This window comes from Poecilia reticulata, chromosome 7 (genome assembly GCF_904066995.2).
Source record: "Poecilia reticulata chromosome 7, P_reticulata-male-v2, whole genome shotgun sequence".
In the NCBI taxonomy this organism is placed as follows: Eukaryota; Metazoa; Chordata; class Actinopteri; order Cyprinodontiformes; family Poeciliidae; genus Poecilia; species Poecilia reticulata.
Window position 1 is genome coordinate 8,762,872 of NC_088836.1, and position 14,560 is coordinate 8,777,431.

Below are 14,560 nucleotides of genomic sequence, written 5' to 3' on the forward strand. Positions count from 1 at the left end.
GACATGTAAGTGATTCAAATGATGACTACAAAGCAGGACTATTAGCAGAGCTGGAAGATGAAGCTGGTGAGCTTGATAAACAGCAAGAAGCTGATTTTGAAAAGACTATTAATGACTGTGAATCAAAATTTGATGAAGTCAAACAAATAGTTCAGTCTAATTTGTGGGAAAAATATGGTCAAGATGGGCTCTATACTGCAATCCAGGAGGCAGAAAAGGCTTGCAATGTTGCTTCTGACATAGAGGTCTTGACTGTGAATAAAACTGCATATGAAGTGCAGCTGTCCTTTGTAGAGAATATGATCCAGGAATCTGTTAAAGGTTTTGTGACCTGGGAAATATGGATTCCAGTAAAAGAAAGGGGCAGTATAGAGGACAGAATAAAACAAATTAAATTGATGAAAAATAAACTTCAAACAAGAAAATCACAGTTTGCTATAGCACAAACAATTTCAGAGGAGAAGAGGAAATCAGATGCAGCTCAGGGAGATCTTGCATCTTTACCTCTACTAGCTCAATCTGCACCCATTGTAAAGATCAGACCTATTTGTCTACCAAAATTTCATGGCTGTAAAAGAAACTTTCACAGATGGAGGAAAGACTGGGAAAGCCTGCAGAAGCAGGGAGAACCAAGTGGCTCAATTGAAGTGAAAAAGTTCCAGTTATTGGATAGTGTAGATGAAAGGATCTGTCATGAATTACACCTGTCTGCGTATGATACTGCGGCGGATATGTTCCGAGTCATGGAAAATAGGTATGGCGATAAGTCAAGTATTGCTTTAGAAATCATTGAAGAGCTTGAGAAGATCCCACCCCTTAAAGCAAACCAGCCAAGGAAGGTGATAGATCTTATACAAAAAATTGAAAGGGCTCTAGTTGATTTAACAGAGCTAGGAAACATTGGAGCCATGAAAAACCCTCTGGTTATAAAATCTCTAGAGAGCAAACTTCCTGATGTTATAAAGAGAGACTGGCTAGTTTTTATGGTTAACCCTGCTAATGCAGTAACTCCAGTTAATCATTTTGATAGTCTTCTTAGATTTCTGAAGACACAGGAGGAAGTTCTAGAAAAACTAGAGCAACTTGGAGTGAGTGAAAAAGTTGAAAAGAAGTTTGAGAGGCGACATGCTTTTACTCGAGTCGCAAGAACCAATCATGCCTGTATTGTTTGTGGAGACACAAGACATGGAGATAAGATATTCTTCTGTAAACAGTTCAAAGCAATGAATGTAGCTGAAAAGCTCAATATTGTGAAGACATTGAAAACATGCAAAAGGTGTTTGAGAAAGCATGAAGAGGATGCTGGATGTATAAACACTTACCTTTGTAGGAACAAAGATTGTAAGAAAGGGAGCTTTTCAGATCACCATTTCCTCCTTTGCCCAAAGGGTGAACTTACAAAGGCTGGGGGTGATAAGCCAAAATGGAAAAATAGACTGACAGAAGAACAGGAGAAATTCATAGCTGAACTTTCACCAGAGCTAGCAGAGGAATGCAGAAAAGCCTTTTCAAATGTGACTGCATCAACAAGCAGCATAAAGGGTGAAGTCCCTGGTCTTATGGAGTCATATGGACTAAAAGAGCAACCTGTTATCCTAATGCTGTTGGAAGTTACTGCAAATGCAGGCCAGAAAATTGGCACTTTGATTGACCTGGCTTCTGATACTAATTACATTACTCACCAAGCAGCTCAAAAATTGAACCTAGAAGGTGAGAATATAACATTAGTTGTTCATGGTGTTGGGGGAATGTCAGTCAAAGTTAGAACAAGAAGATACCTGTTAAAAGTGAGAGTTAAAACCCCCAAAGGGACAGTGAAAGCTCACCAACTCATTTGTTATGGACTCAGTGAGATTGCTAAAGTGCATAAAGTCATTCAACCACTGCAGCTACAAAAGTTCTTCCCAGATGTTGACCTGGAGGACCTCAAAAGACCAGATACCATTGAGCTACTAATCAGCCACAGAGAAGGCAGACTGGCCCCTCAAAGAGTCAAGGTTGTTGGAGACCTGGTCCTGTGGAACAGTCCACTCGGCATAACCGTGGGTGGAGCTCATCCAGATCTTTGTGAAGTCGTCGACGTGGCAGCACACAGTTCAGAAACACACTTTGCTCGTTCCATGCGCACTGCTGCTGAAAAGTATGAAGAAATCTGCAATCTCAAAGAAGTTAAAGCAGAAAGCAAAAATACAACTGCCAATAAAGAGTTTGATTGGTGGAAATGGGAGAGCATAGGGGCCGCTTGTGAACCAAAGTGTGGTGGATGTCGCTGTGGGACATGTCAACCAGGTGGAAAAGAGATGACATTAATGGAGGAGAAAGAACTTGAAATAATTAAACAAGGTCTTACTTATGTGCAAGGAGATGCTCACAGTGATACTCCCCACTGGGACGCAAAGTATCCGTGGATTGTAGAACCCACTAGTCTTCCCAACAACAGGAAAAGTGTTGAGTCAACTTTCTTAAAACAGAAGACGATTAAATAAAGAGCCTGAATGGAAAACTGTCTATGCAAACCAGGTGCATGAAATGGTGCAAAGAAAAGCAGCAATAAAGCTAACAGAAGAAACTTTGAATGGCTGGAAAGGACCAGTATGGTATGTAAACCACCAGGTGGCACCAAATCCTCATTCTGTAACCACTCCTGTGCGTTTAGTATGGAACAGCAGTCAAAGATTTGAAGGTCTAAGTATGAATGATATTCTGCTGAAAGGTCCTGATGTTTTAAATCCTATTCGTGCTGTTCTACTCAGGTTCAGAAGGGGTCTGCATGCTGCCTTGGGAGACATCAAAAAGATGTATAACTCTGTGTGGCTAGAGGACCTGGAGAGACATCTACACAGGTTCCTCTGGAGAGACAGCTCAGAGGAGGAGATTGGTGAGTTTGCCATTACCAGAGTTAACATTGGGGATCGTCCTGCAGGATGTATTGCCCAAGTAGCAATGCGAGAGACTGCAAACTGCCCATGTTTGACAGCTGTAAAGAGGAGCGGAGGATCCTGGAAGAAGACTGTTATGTTGATGACATCTTAACATCTGACAATGACCCAGAACTTTTGCACAAACACATTGAGAAGGTGGAAGAGGTCTTAAAAGTTGGGGGATTCTTTTTGAAACCATGGGTCCTATCAGGTCAAAGTGGGAGGCAAAAATGTCCTTACCTAGCAGAGACAAAATCCTTACACTCCCCAATCAGATGAAAGAGGATGATAATAAGGCTTTGGGAGTGGGATATCTGGTAGAAGAGGATAAATTGTATGTGATGACATCAATCACTTCTCAAAAAGAAGGAAAAAAATGAAGGTGGGACAAAACCTAGAGGAAGGAGAAGTGAGAGCAAATACTCCAAATCCTCTCACTAGGAGAGAACTCCTTAGCCAAGTAGCTAGCCTTTTTGATCCCATTGGCCTAGTCACACCCACCAAACAGAAAGGAGCCATTCTTGTTAGAAAGGCTTTCCAAGAAACCAGAACTGCAGGCAAAGCAGGTGACACGTGGGATCAAGCACTTTCTGATGAGCTTAGAAATGAAGCCATTGAATTGTTCCAGGAGTATGTGCGCCTGGGCCAGATTAAATTTCACAGGAGTTTAACACCAATCAGTTGGATTGGAAAGCCCCTAGGGATAACTTTTTCTGATGGGAGTGACAAAAGTTATGGTGCAATTCTATACTTCAGATGGGAAACAGAGCAAGGGATCCAAGTGAGACTTGTAGAATCCAAAGCAAAACTCACTCCACTTGACCAGAAGGGAGAACCTGTAAAAGCAGAGATTTGTGGTGCAGTGTTTGCAGCTCGTCTGAGGAAGTATGTTGAGAAACACAGCAGAATGGAGATTGGAGGCTGGTTCCATTTTCTGGATAGCCAAACTGTGCTAGGAGCCATTCAGCGCAACAGCTATGGGTACCAAACTTTCTTTGCCAACAGAGTCGGTGAAATACAGAAAGCTGGGCCAGTTGCAGATTGGTGGTGGATCCCAGGTGATCTCAATGTCGCAGACATTACATCAAGAGGAACATGTCCTGAGCACCTCCAAGAGGACTCACAGTGGCAAAATGGACCAAAGTTCCTGTTGCAACCTATTGATCAATGGCCGATGAGATCAGCCAAAGACATTGCTATATGTGCAAAAGAAAGTGTTGCAAAGCTCCAAAGAAAAGCTTTCTCAGCAGTGACGACCAGGGCACAGTCTAAGCAAATTAAAGAAAAAATGTGTGAAGGTGTGACAAAGAATCCTTTAGAAGCTACAGAGTGTAAAGAAAGGGGTGGTCAGCTCAAAATCTCTCCTCTTACATTCATTGCCAAGCAACTAATTCAAGAGAGAAGATACAGTAGTCTTTCTAAACTAGTCAGAGTTATTGCATGGGTGAGAAGAGCTATTGGAAACTGGAAACTCACTTTGGAAAGCCAGCAAAGTGGCAAAAAAGTGAAAGTAAAAATTTCAACAGATGTCAAACAGCCAACCATCCATCCCAGGCTTAGTGTTAAAGAGTGTGAGAATGCAATGAAAGATGTTTTCCTGGCTGCTCAAGAGAGTACTTCGTTCCATGACACAACTTTAACAGATTAGTTGTGTTTAAAGAACAAGATTCTGGACTTCAGGTTTGTGGGGGTCGTATTCATCCTTTAATGAAGACAAAAAGTTGTCCCCATTTTGCCCTTTGACTCATGGGTATCCACATTGGTTGCTCTTGAAGCTCATGAAGTAAATCACGAAGACATTGCTGGAACATTACTCCAGATGAGAAAAAAAGCATGGGTGGTGAGAGGCAGAAGATTGGCCCAGAAAGTTGTGGATAATTGTGTAACATGTAGGAAAAACAGAGCAAAAGATGTGAGCAGATAATGGGTGATCTTCCACCAGAACGAACACAGCCTGCCAGATCATTTGAGTTTACTACCATTGATCTATTTGGTCCCTATGAAGTGAGGGATGAGACCCGGAAAAGAGTTAAACTGAAGTGTGGGGTATCATCTTCTGTTGCATGTCATCTAGAGCTATTCACACAGATCTTGTGAGTGATCAGTCGAGTGAAGGATTCTTGTTAGCATACCAAAGATTTACAGCCTTAAGAGGACATCCCAGGAAATTATGGTCAGATGGTGGAAGAACTTTATTGGAGCCAAACCTGTCCTGGCTGATCTTTATCTGTTTTTGGATCAACTAAACCAAAGAGAAAATTCAACAGGAAGCTTTAAAACATGGAACTGAGTGGAGCTGGAAAATGCATCCCGCAGACTCCCCCCATAGGAATGGGGCATGCGAAGCAGCTGTAAAGATAGTCAAGCAAGCATTGCATAATCTAGGATCAGATGGAGTTTTCACATGGAGTGAATTTCAAACATTCCTGTATATGGCAGCTAATCTAGCTAATGAAAGGCCAATAGATGCAAGAACTCAAAGTAGAGAAGACTGCATAAGCTACATCACACCAAACTCTCTGCTGCTTGGAAGAGCTAGTCCAAAAAAGTGATAACTGTGGATTTGACTTTAAAAGTTATCCACTGAAGAGATTAATGTTCATCCAAACAGAAGTGGACAGATTCTGGAAAAAATGGAGTCAACTAGCTGGACCAAATTTGTTTGTCAGAAGCAAATGGCATTCAAAGAAGCGAAATGTCGCTGTCGGAGACATCATTTGGCTTGCAGACCAAAATGCTCTGAGAAGTCAATATAAACTTGGCAGAGTGATCAGTGTAAACAGTGATGGAACGGGGACTGTAAGAGATGTGCATGTACGAACTTATCCAAGTTACCCTGTACCACTTGTGAAAGCAGGAGGACAAACAAGGAGGATGAGAAGAAAACTTCAAATGAAGATTCCCTCGACAATACTTCATAGAGATGTCAGGCGCATTGTTGTATTATTGCCTGTAGAAGAACAAGAAAACCCTGCAGGGACAGGACCTGGTGAAGAAAAAGAGGTGTGACCTCCTTGGGTTCAAAACCAGGAGCTCAAGTGGGAGGTGTTAAGTTAAAACAGCGATTGATGTATTTGAGTGCATTACCATCTCCACCCAACTGGCACACGCCTCACAGAAAATCAAGCGCACCCATCTCTCTCATTCAGGCCTTCAGGAGCTTATAAAGTAACCGGGCACACCTGTGTTCAGTATGTACCCTTCAAACAAAGAACTCAGCTTCAAGCTCCTGCAGAGACACCACTGGTATGAGTTGTATATTAAATCATTGAACTTGCTTTCAGAAGAATTAATCGAACGTGTTGAGGAAAGTTTGTTTGTTCATCAACTTGAAAAAGTAGATTGGAATTTGTAATTAATTTTGTCATTTGTTTGTAGGTTTTCAACCTGCTTGGTGACTCTGTCTACTGTGACCACTTAATATAAAATCATGGTGGTCCTGTATGTGATCTAAAGACAAAAGAGAAGAGAAATAAAAAACATGTCACTGAGATGAGTTGTTCCGGCGTCTCTTTGATGGGAGCAAGCCTTTTCAAGTTTGGGCAGAAGCTGAGGAGGCTTGGGCAGACCAGAAAACTTGACAATAGCTGTCAACCGAGAGCCACCAAGCTTGATAACTGAGAACAGAAAACCTGAGAGCACAGAGCCTTTCCACAATGTCGGCCACCCCTGAAGGTTACGGCAATTCAAGACTGCAAAAGCAGCTTACAATTTCAGAAAAACCTCCAGAGCGATTTTATAATCTGTTTGATTAAGTCGTGTCTTCATCTAAGAAATCTAAACTGAACATTTCAAAGACTCAGAAATAAAAGTTTCCTTTCTGTCTAACAAAGTGTTAAACATCAGGACAGAATCACACTGTGGCCATTCAGAAAGCTAAAGAATAGTTTACTTTGAATGTCTGCAGAGTAAAATCCTGGATGCAAACTGTGAATACCTGAAGCAGAAAAGCAGGAAAAACAAACAAACATGCAATAATGGGCCTGTACAACAGGCTGAGCTGGTACAGCATGCATACTGCCACAACCCCAAACTAACCTGTGTGTTAGTATTATGCACGACTGTATCAAAGGTTTGAGCGAGAGGCTAAGAGGTAACTGGACGATCAGAATTCTTGCCCAGAGCCTCCCTCCAGCCCTGTATCAAAGCCTCGACATTGCCTTTACTCCCTGGGGATAAAAGTACAGTGGAGCCACCGGCTGAATGGAAGTGATGTAATGAGGAACTTTGGTAAGAAGCCCATTCAGTTAAAAAGACCAGAAAGCTTTACAAACTCAAAAGAATATTGTCCATTCTTTATTTTCCCTCTTACTGTCATGTTTGTACTCCTCACAGCCACTTATTCAGAAAAGAGCTCCACAGGGGCTTTGCTTGGTCATCTCAGAACAGCAGCTTTCCACTAACCTAATCTAACAATCAAAACTTAAAAATGTCTCATACTACTCAGCTGAGTGTCTTGTGATTTCTGTAAATCAAATGTAAAATTCTTTCTGCTGCCGTCCACAAATTTCAATGCAGCAGATTGAAATGATTATGATTCGAGGTGCACAGACAAACTGTCGGGTGTCGGACGATTTTTGGTGAATGCAGCAAACTTGAGAGATACTCATTTACTTTGAAAAGAGCACTCTTCTGTGTTGAAGTTGATACTGAGGGGAAAAAACAAAGTAGTTTTATTTAGTATCAATGAGGTGCTTATATATGAATTAGTGGACTAAAGTTTGAGAGACCTGCTCCAGGGAATTCACAATCCTGCTCATCACTGATAGTATGCTAATATAAACTTTAAATCATCTCGTCTTAGCTTAATATTAGCAAAATCCTACTCAAGACCAACTTCTCTCCCTAACACAGGATGGGCAATTGTAACTCTATGATGACAATGAGACTTAAAGTGAGCTTAATAAAGTCAGAGCTTTCATGCTTGAAACTTGTGTTGCACAAGACTCTGTATACAAAATATAAGTGTCAGGGTAGCAAAGGTGCCTATAGGGAAATAAATGCAGCTTCTTTCCTGGGTGATAGAGAATCAAAATTCTAACCATTTTCATTTTCAATGACGGGCATGTAAAAAAAAAACACACATTTGATAGAATTTACTCTTTACAAGGTTCTAGAGTGAATTTCTTATATTTACCTATAGCACATAGAGTATGCATTTAAGGTAGTAGGCAAGAAGGTTCTATTTCTCAACCACAAAATTACAAAAAGAACAGAAAGCGTTTCTCTCCAGAGCCCTCAGAAAGCTCTCTGCGAGGACCCTCCTGCATGCGTTTCTGCAGAGCGATGTCTCCCTTGTTAGAGAGCACATTTAGTGGGTTACGGTTCAGCTGTGAGCCTCGAAATGTCTTCACTCCTACAGAGGGGACTAATAATAACAACCCATGAGGAAGAGGAACAGAAGGGCTTCCTCTGCAGAGTTTGCCACACTGAAACCAACTGCTTAGTATTAAAGTGCAAGAAAGGATGGCTCAGCGAGTCTTCAAGGAAGTAGTGATTATTTTCAATCTAGATGCACCACTGAACAAAACAATGCAAATTTAAATTGATAACATATTCTGGAGCTAAAGTTAAAATTGTACAGACAGTTTCTTTACCTTTTTAGATAGTATCACTTATCAGAAAAAAGAATGTCAATATTATGTTCTACGTGAACATGACTGTGCAATCTTATTCACATGTAACATTGGGTTTTTAGCTGCAATAACAAAAGTTAGTTATGTTCTGTCCCCTTCTTATTAGAAAGAAACTAATACGACTTGATTTAGATCGTTTTGAGATAACTGTTGAATTAAGGTTGTGATGATCAAAACATTGGGTTTAGATGCAGCTAAATACAACTGGTAATAACCCAACAGTACACAAGAGCTATCTTGTTTTTTTTTTGTTTTTTTTTTTTACAAAATAAGTTTGCTTAGAGGATTATGAATTTTTTACAAGGTAGACAATATTACATAAAATATTGCTCCTTGAGACCATTTCCTTTCTTCACTCCTCCAATCCACCTTTTTCTCACCAAAACCACCTGGCACCTCTCTCTCTCTCCACTTGGAGTAATAATTCTCCCAGCACGCTCTTGGTTTGTGTGCTGTAAACGAGTAGCAATAAGATCGCGGAGGGAGAGCGTGAGAGTGAGACAGGATGAGCTGTGTCTCTGCTCAGAAGCAGGAAGAGCTGACAGATCTGGCCCAAGGGGTTGTAAAGCGCTGCATGTGTGCAGCAAGGTCTGCCGACAAGGAGCGGCACCCAGCAGACGTCCCCCTAACCTGGATGGCCTGTTTGGTGTTTGCACAGCACGCTCGCCTGGGTTGAAAATCCTGCTGGGGATCAACAAGCCTAACAAGACGGTGAAGCCTCCAGGCTAAGAAAATAGTGTGGATGCAGAGTGTGTATTTAGAGTTCTTGAGACTGATGCAAACCCCAGCATAAAGCAAGGCCCAGGCTAAACCTAGAAACATACAAGAGGCAAGGAAAAGTATACACTGCTTTAACGAGAGGTACTTTTTTAGAGTCTTATTGCTTTGGACCGATATGCTTTAGGATTTTATTTGTAAAAATATGAAAATATTTGAAAATTGCACTCAAAATGGCTTGGATAAAAGATAAAAACCTTGAAAGGGGTTATTTTGAATTCTTAAGAGCAACTTTTTATTGATTTTTCTTTTGTTTTAGCAAATTAATTTAACATGTCACTAAAAGGAATCTGTAACTTCTGAACCAGAAACCCCGACAGCATATACCTCAGAAACTAATAGTTTTTCACATTCAAACCACACATTTTGATGTATTTTATTGAAGTTTTGTGCAATAGATCGACACAAAGCAGTAGCTACGATTAAGAGAGTTTAGAAACAACTCCTAATACATTTCTGAGCCTTTCTACAGTTTTTAAGATGGATTTTGGTCTGGATTTTAACTGGACCTTTCTTTCACATGAATATTCTTAGATTTAAATTATTATGCTGCAGTTACCCAGTTTCAGGATTCTTGTCCTGTTGTAAAGTCTCCCATCTTTTGCAGCCTCTTACAACTTTTCTTGCAGGTTTGTCCTGCATCAAGTGATTTCTTAAGACTTTGTTTTCAGAATCACTTAGTTTATTCAGTAATTCATGCAAAAAAAGGTCCAACCAAATGGTGTTTATTGAAATGAACACTCTTTCTAGAAGTCTGACATTTTAGCTTAAATAAAATTTTTATTGAATTTATTTAAGATTCAAATTTTCTGAAATTCTGGCTTTTGGGCATTAAATAAAAAAGGTTTCTTATGAATATTTCACTATGTAGAACTAATCTACATAAGATACGAGCTTTATTTTCTGAAATGAGTAACAAAAAAAGTATTTTTACAATATTCTTAAGTTTTGAGATTTATACGTTATGTTTGCCATCTCCAAAGGTCAGGAAAATAGAAATGAACAAGTTATTGAATGAAAGAAAAGCAGAAGTCTTCCAAAAAAAAAAAAAACCCAATTAGGCAGAGATGAAATTTTTCAATATGTCAATAACCCTGATGAACACACAACTAAATCAACATCCAAGAGGTTTATGAGAACACACCTTGAAAGCATCTAGCTTAAGCCCATATAGCTCCACATTAACTCTTCAATGTGAAGAATATGAAGCAGGTTTGCTTATACAGCGTCCAAAAATTCTAAGGCAAGATCTACAAAATGTATAGAAGAATAACACAGGAGCCTTTTTGTTGTAATTCCTGCTGAAGAAGCTAAAGTATTGACTTAGTGGAGTGAATACCAAACAACAAATCAAGTTTTCAGTTTCTTGCAACCAAATAAATATCCATTTTAAGTAACTGTTGTGACAAAGCTAAACCAGAAAAATAGAACGAACGCTAAAACGTCCATCCATCCATCCATTTTCTTGACACCCTTGTCCCTTAGTGGGGTCTTTAGCTGGAGCCCATCTCCAGCTAACGTTTCGTGCGAGAGGCGGGGTTCACCCTGGACAGGTCGCAGGGCAACACAGAGACACACAGGCCACACAACCATGCACACACACACTCACACCTAGGGGCAATTTGGAGAAGCCAATTAACCTGACAGTCATGTTTTTGGACTGTGGGAGGAAACCGGAGTACCCGGAGAAAACCCACGCATGCACACGGAGAACATGCAAACTCCATGCAGAAAGACCGGGAATCGAACCCAGAACCTTCTTGCTGCAAGGCAACAGCTCTACCAACTGCGCCACTGTGCAGCACCGCTAAAACGTCAGGACATAAAAACTGGTCTGTCTCACCAAAATGTACTTGCAACTAAAGATTTATCACATTTTCACTTTTACAAAGGTGAGGCAGTTTTAAGCTCAAGTAGAAATCAGAATCATAAAAGCAACCATTCTGATTTTACTGCATTTTAGATGGTACCAGTTATTATTGATGTCTAAGTTACCCTTTGACCAAAAAAACCTTGTTTTTCCAACAATAAGCACATGACAAACTTATCTATTACCAAACAGATCATCTAATGTTTGGTTTCAATTAGTAAAAATGTGTTCTTTTTAATGAATATTTACACACATCTCACAGTTTTACAAATCCTAAGAGAAAAAACAAATACTGTTGTGGATTTTCATTTAGGCCGAGACACGAATCTGTTCATGTGCTATATTCACAACACATGTAAACACAAGGCCAGCTGCTTAAATATATTACCTCTTTAGTTGGTACATTGTCTGTGGCTCAAACTGGCTTTGTTTCAATCTTAATTCCGCACAAGGGAAAAAAAGAAAGAAGCAAAAAGCTCCAAACACGCCTTCAAGATCAGACAAAATCAGATATGTGGGACATACTAAGGAATCCTTTTATTTCTACCTCTGAAATAAAACCTTTTACACATCAGTCTATCTGGGTAGAGTTCATAATACATTACTGTAACAACATTTAATTTCCAGTTGTTGCAAATGATTTATTTAACACTGTGTCCCTTGGTCTAAATGAATCCAAAATAAAAAGCATGTACACTATGAGAAGTTAAAAAGCATCAATGGTTTAAATGTTCAACTTGATAATTATGAAGCCTATATGGTCAATGTTTGTATCTACCAACAAGACTTATATTGTTTTAGCCAAGCAAACACCCTAATGACATTGCTACTCAACAGTGGCTACAAACTCTTTAACCCACTTAGACTTTAAACAACACAGTAAAAACTGAGGGAAGCAGAAGCGATACGCTGCAAAAAAGTCGCCATTTAAGTGTCTCATATCATCAAACCAAATTTTATTTCACAAAACTTAACCGTTAACCAAACTAAAAACAAAATGCCATTTTTAAATTATTTCATTAATAAAGATAAAAAGCTGTCCAAACCAAACCCGGCCAGTAGTAGTTGCCACCTAAAGCTAAATATTTGCAGCAGCACGGCCCATCAAACTTTTATGAGAACTGCCAATGAGTGTTTTACATCACTGTGGAGTAATTCTGGCCCTCTGCTCTTTGCAGAATATTTAAAATTCAGCCACATTGCAGGGCTTGAGGATGAACAACCTCTTTATGGTCATTTCATAGCATCTCAATTGGATTTAAATTAAGACTTCGATTAGACCACTACAAAATGATGTTTGTTTTTTTGCAGCTATTCAGGGGTTTAGATTTGCCAGTGTGCTTTGCCTATTTGACTTACTGCCTAATAGCCCTGTTGTGCTTTAAGCTTAACAAGCACATCAGTGTTCAACTGTTAGTATGATGCTTGTTTTATGAGATGCTGTGCTACATTTACACCAGATGTGAAGATATGGTCAAATTTTTTGTCATTCCATATTTTCACAACAGCTTAGGGAGACTTATTAAATGTAAGACAGGCCTTTGAATTCATAAGTAAACTTGGCATTGATTCACTCTTTGCTCATTCTGTTTCTTGTTGTTCAATTATGAACAATAACATTAACTACGCTGAAACCTGCAATACCTTTATGTCCCTTGTGGCCTGAGTGAGTCAATGTGCTCTTGGAATAATTTTGATTGGTTGTCAACTAATTTGATTCTCATCCCTTCATAAATTTCCTGAAGTCGGAGCATCTTGTTTTGCCTTTGAGATCTTTCAACCTCCTTCATGTTGTCTGGTTTCCTTTTTAAGTACTTTCTTGATTCAACAAGTTTGAAAGTATTGAGAAATTAAATTCAGGTCTCCAAAGAAATGTGGCTCATCATTTTTCATTCATGACATAACAAAGGAAGTGAATACTTTTTTACAAATTGGTTACATTGGCTTGGATAGTTTTTATTTCTCAAAATAAATGAAATCGTCTTTTCAAAGCTGCTTTTTGCTTTAACTTTGACTGACAGCATCATATGACAGGACATGATTCGAGGGTTCATTCTATGCTCCAGAATGTAAGAGCTACTTTAAAGACAAGAGGGCCAAGGATGCAAAATGCTGTGGCTGATGTCTCAACTCTAATCTCTAATCTGAATCCGTGAAGGAGTCAGAAACATCTCAACAACTTGCTGCCTTGTTTGAAATCCTTGTATTCAGACAGTCGGAGACAGTTTACTCCGAGTCTAACCAGCTCAATTCTAGGAATCATTTTGAAGTTTGATTGCTTCTGTCGTGTTCTGTCTTTTTTTCAACTTCTGAGTTTGACATGTGATTTCAACTTGAATAGCTTTTAAATATAGAACTAAAAGAAGAAAACTTTGATCCAGTTTCCCTTCGATTCTCTTCTCATCTCACTCTAAATATTTCTCTTTCACATATAGAAACAGCTGAAAGAAATGCATTCAGTCTTTGGATGCTGAATTCCACAGGTGTTCACAAACCATGGTGCATGCAATGTAGAATACCTAAAAAACAGAATTGTCTAGGTTATGAATATAAATCCTTATCCAGAAGCCTAATTTTAAATTGTAATCTTTCACTGAAATTTCAACATGAATAAAAAAATGAGGTAAATTAGTGAAATAATATATTATGTTATGAATTATGTTAGTTCATAACATCTATATTTGAATTTCTTAAAGATAATTCAAATATAGATGGTTTTATATAATCCAATATACTGAATAATGACTGATATTGTGTCCAGAAGGTGACTTGTCAAATAAGGAGGAGTCATTTCAGCAGGGGATTACTTATGGCTATTTTGAGAACTAACTATACATCTGTGTTTCCTATCAGCAAGTGACTGAATAAAAGGTTTTATGTTTGCAAAAACAAAAAAAAAACAAAAAAAAACTTGATCTTAGTAAAAAGGTCCTGGAAACAACAGCAGATGACATTGTAGCAAATGACACAAAATCAAAAACTCAATATTAGAGGCCTTAGGGAAGAATCTCAATTATACCGCCAATGTGTAAAATTGCCAGATCATAACCAGTGAAGTACAGCAGCTTCATTTGGGACATTTAAATACACTTTGGCAAAAGTGATTTAGGGATCAAGTATATCATTGATTTAGTGGATGAACGATGGAACCCTTGAGCAATCAAATGTAGGTAGTAATGCTTAAAGTTTTATTTTTAAGTAAAGAGTAACCAATTTGTGTTTTTATTTTCTTTTTCTGAAAACTTTAAATGACCAAAAGTTGCTTTATATGTCCGATTCAATTCTGACAGCTTCCCAACTATCCAGAGGAGCTAGTATCTGTGAACACAAAGCTCTGGACTCCAGATGGACTGGGC

At 39.0% G+C, this 14,560-nt stretch overlaps 1 protein-coding gene and 1 long non-coding RNA gene across 6 annotated transcripts in view; one reads left to right on the forward strand and one right to left on the reverse strand.

Moving 5' to 3' along the window:
• nphp4 (nephronophthisis 4) overlaps nucleotides 1–14,560 on the reverse strand; it is a 185,780-nt gene that overhangs the window by 53,877 nt on the left and 117,343 nt on the right. The gene's annotated exons all lie outside the window — the stretch shown is intronic.
• Nucleotides 5,480–6,412, forward strand: LOC103467042 (uncharacterized). Its single transcript, XR_014088141.1, has 2 exons — nucleotides 5,480–6,167; nucleotides 6,300–6,412. It is a non-coding gene; the product is annotated as an uncharacterized LOC103467042 (long non-coding RNA).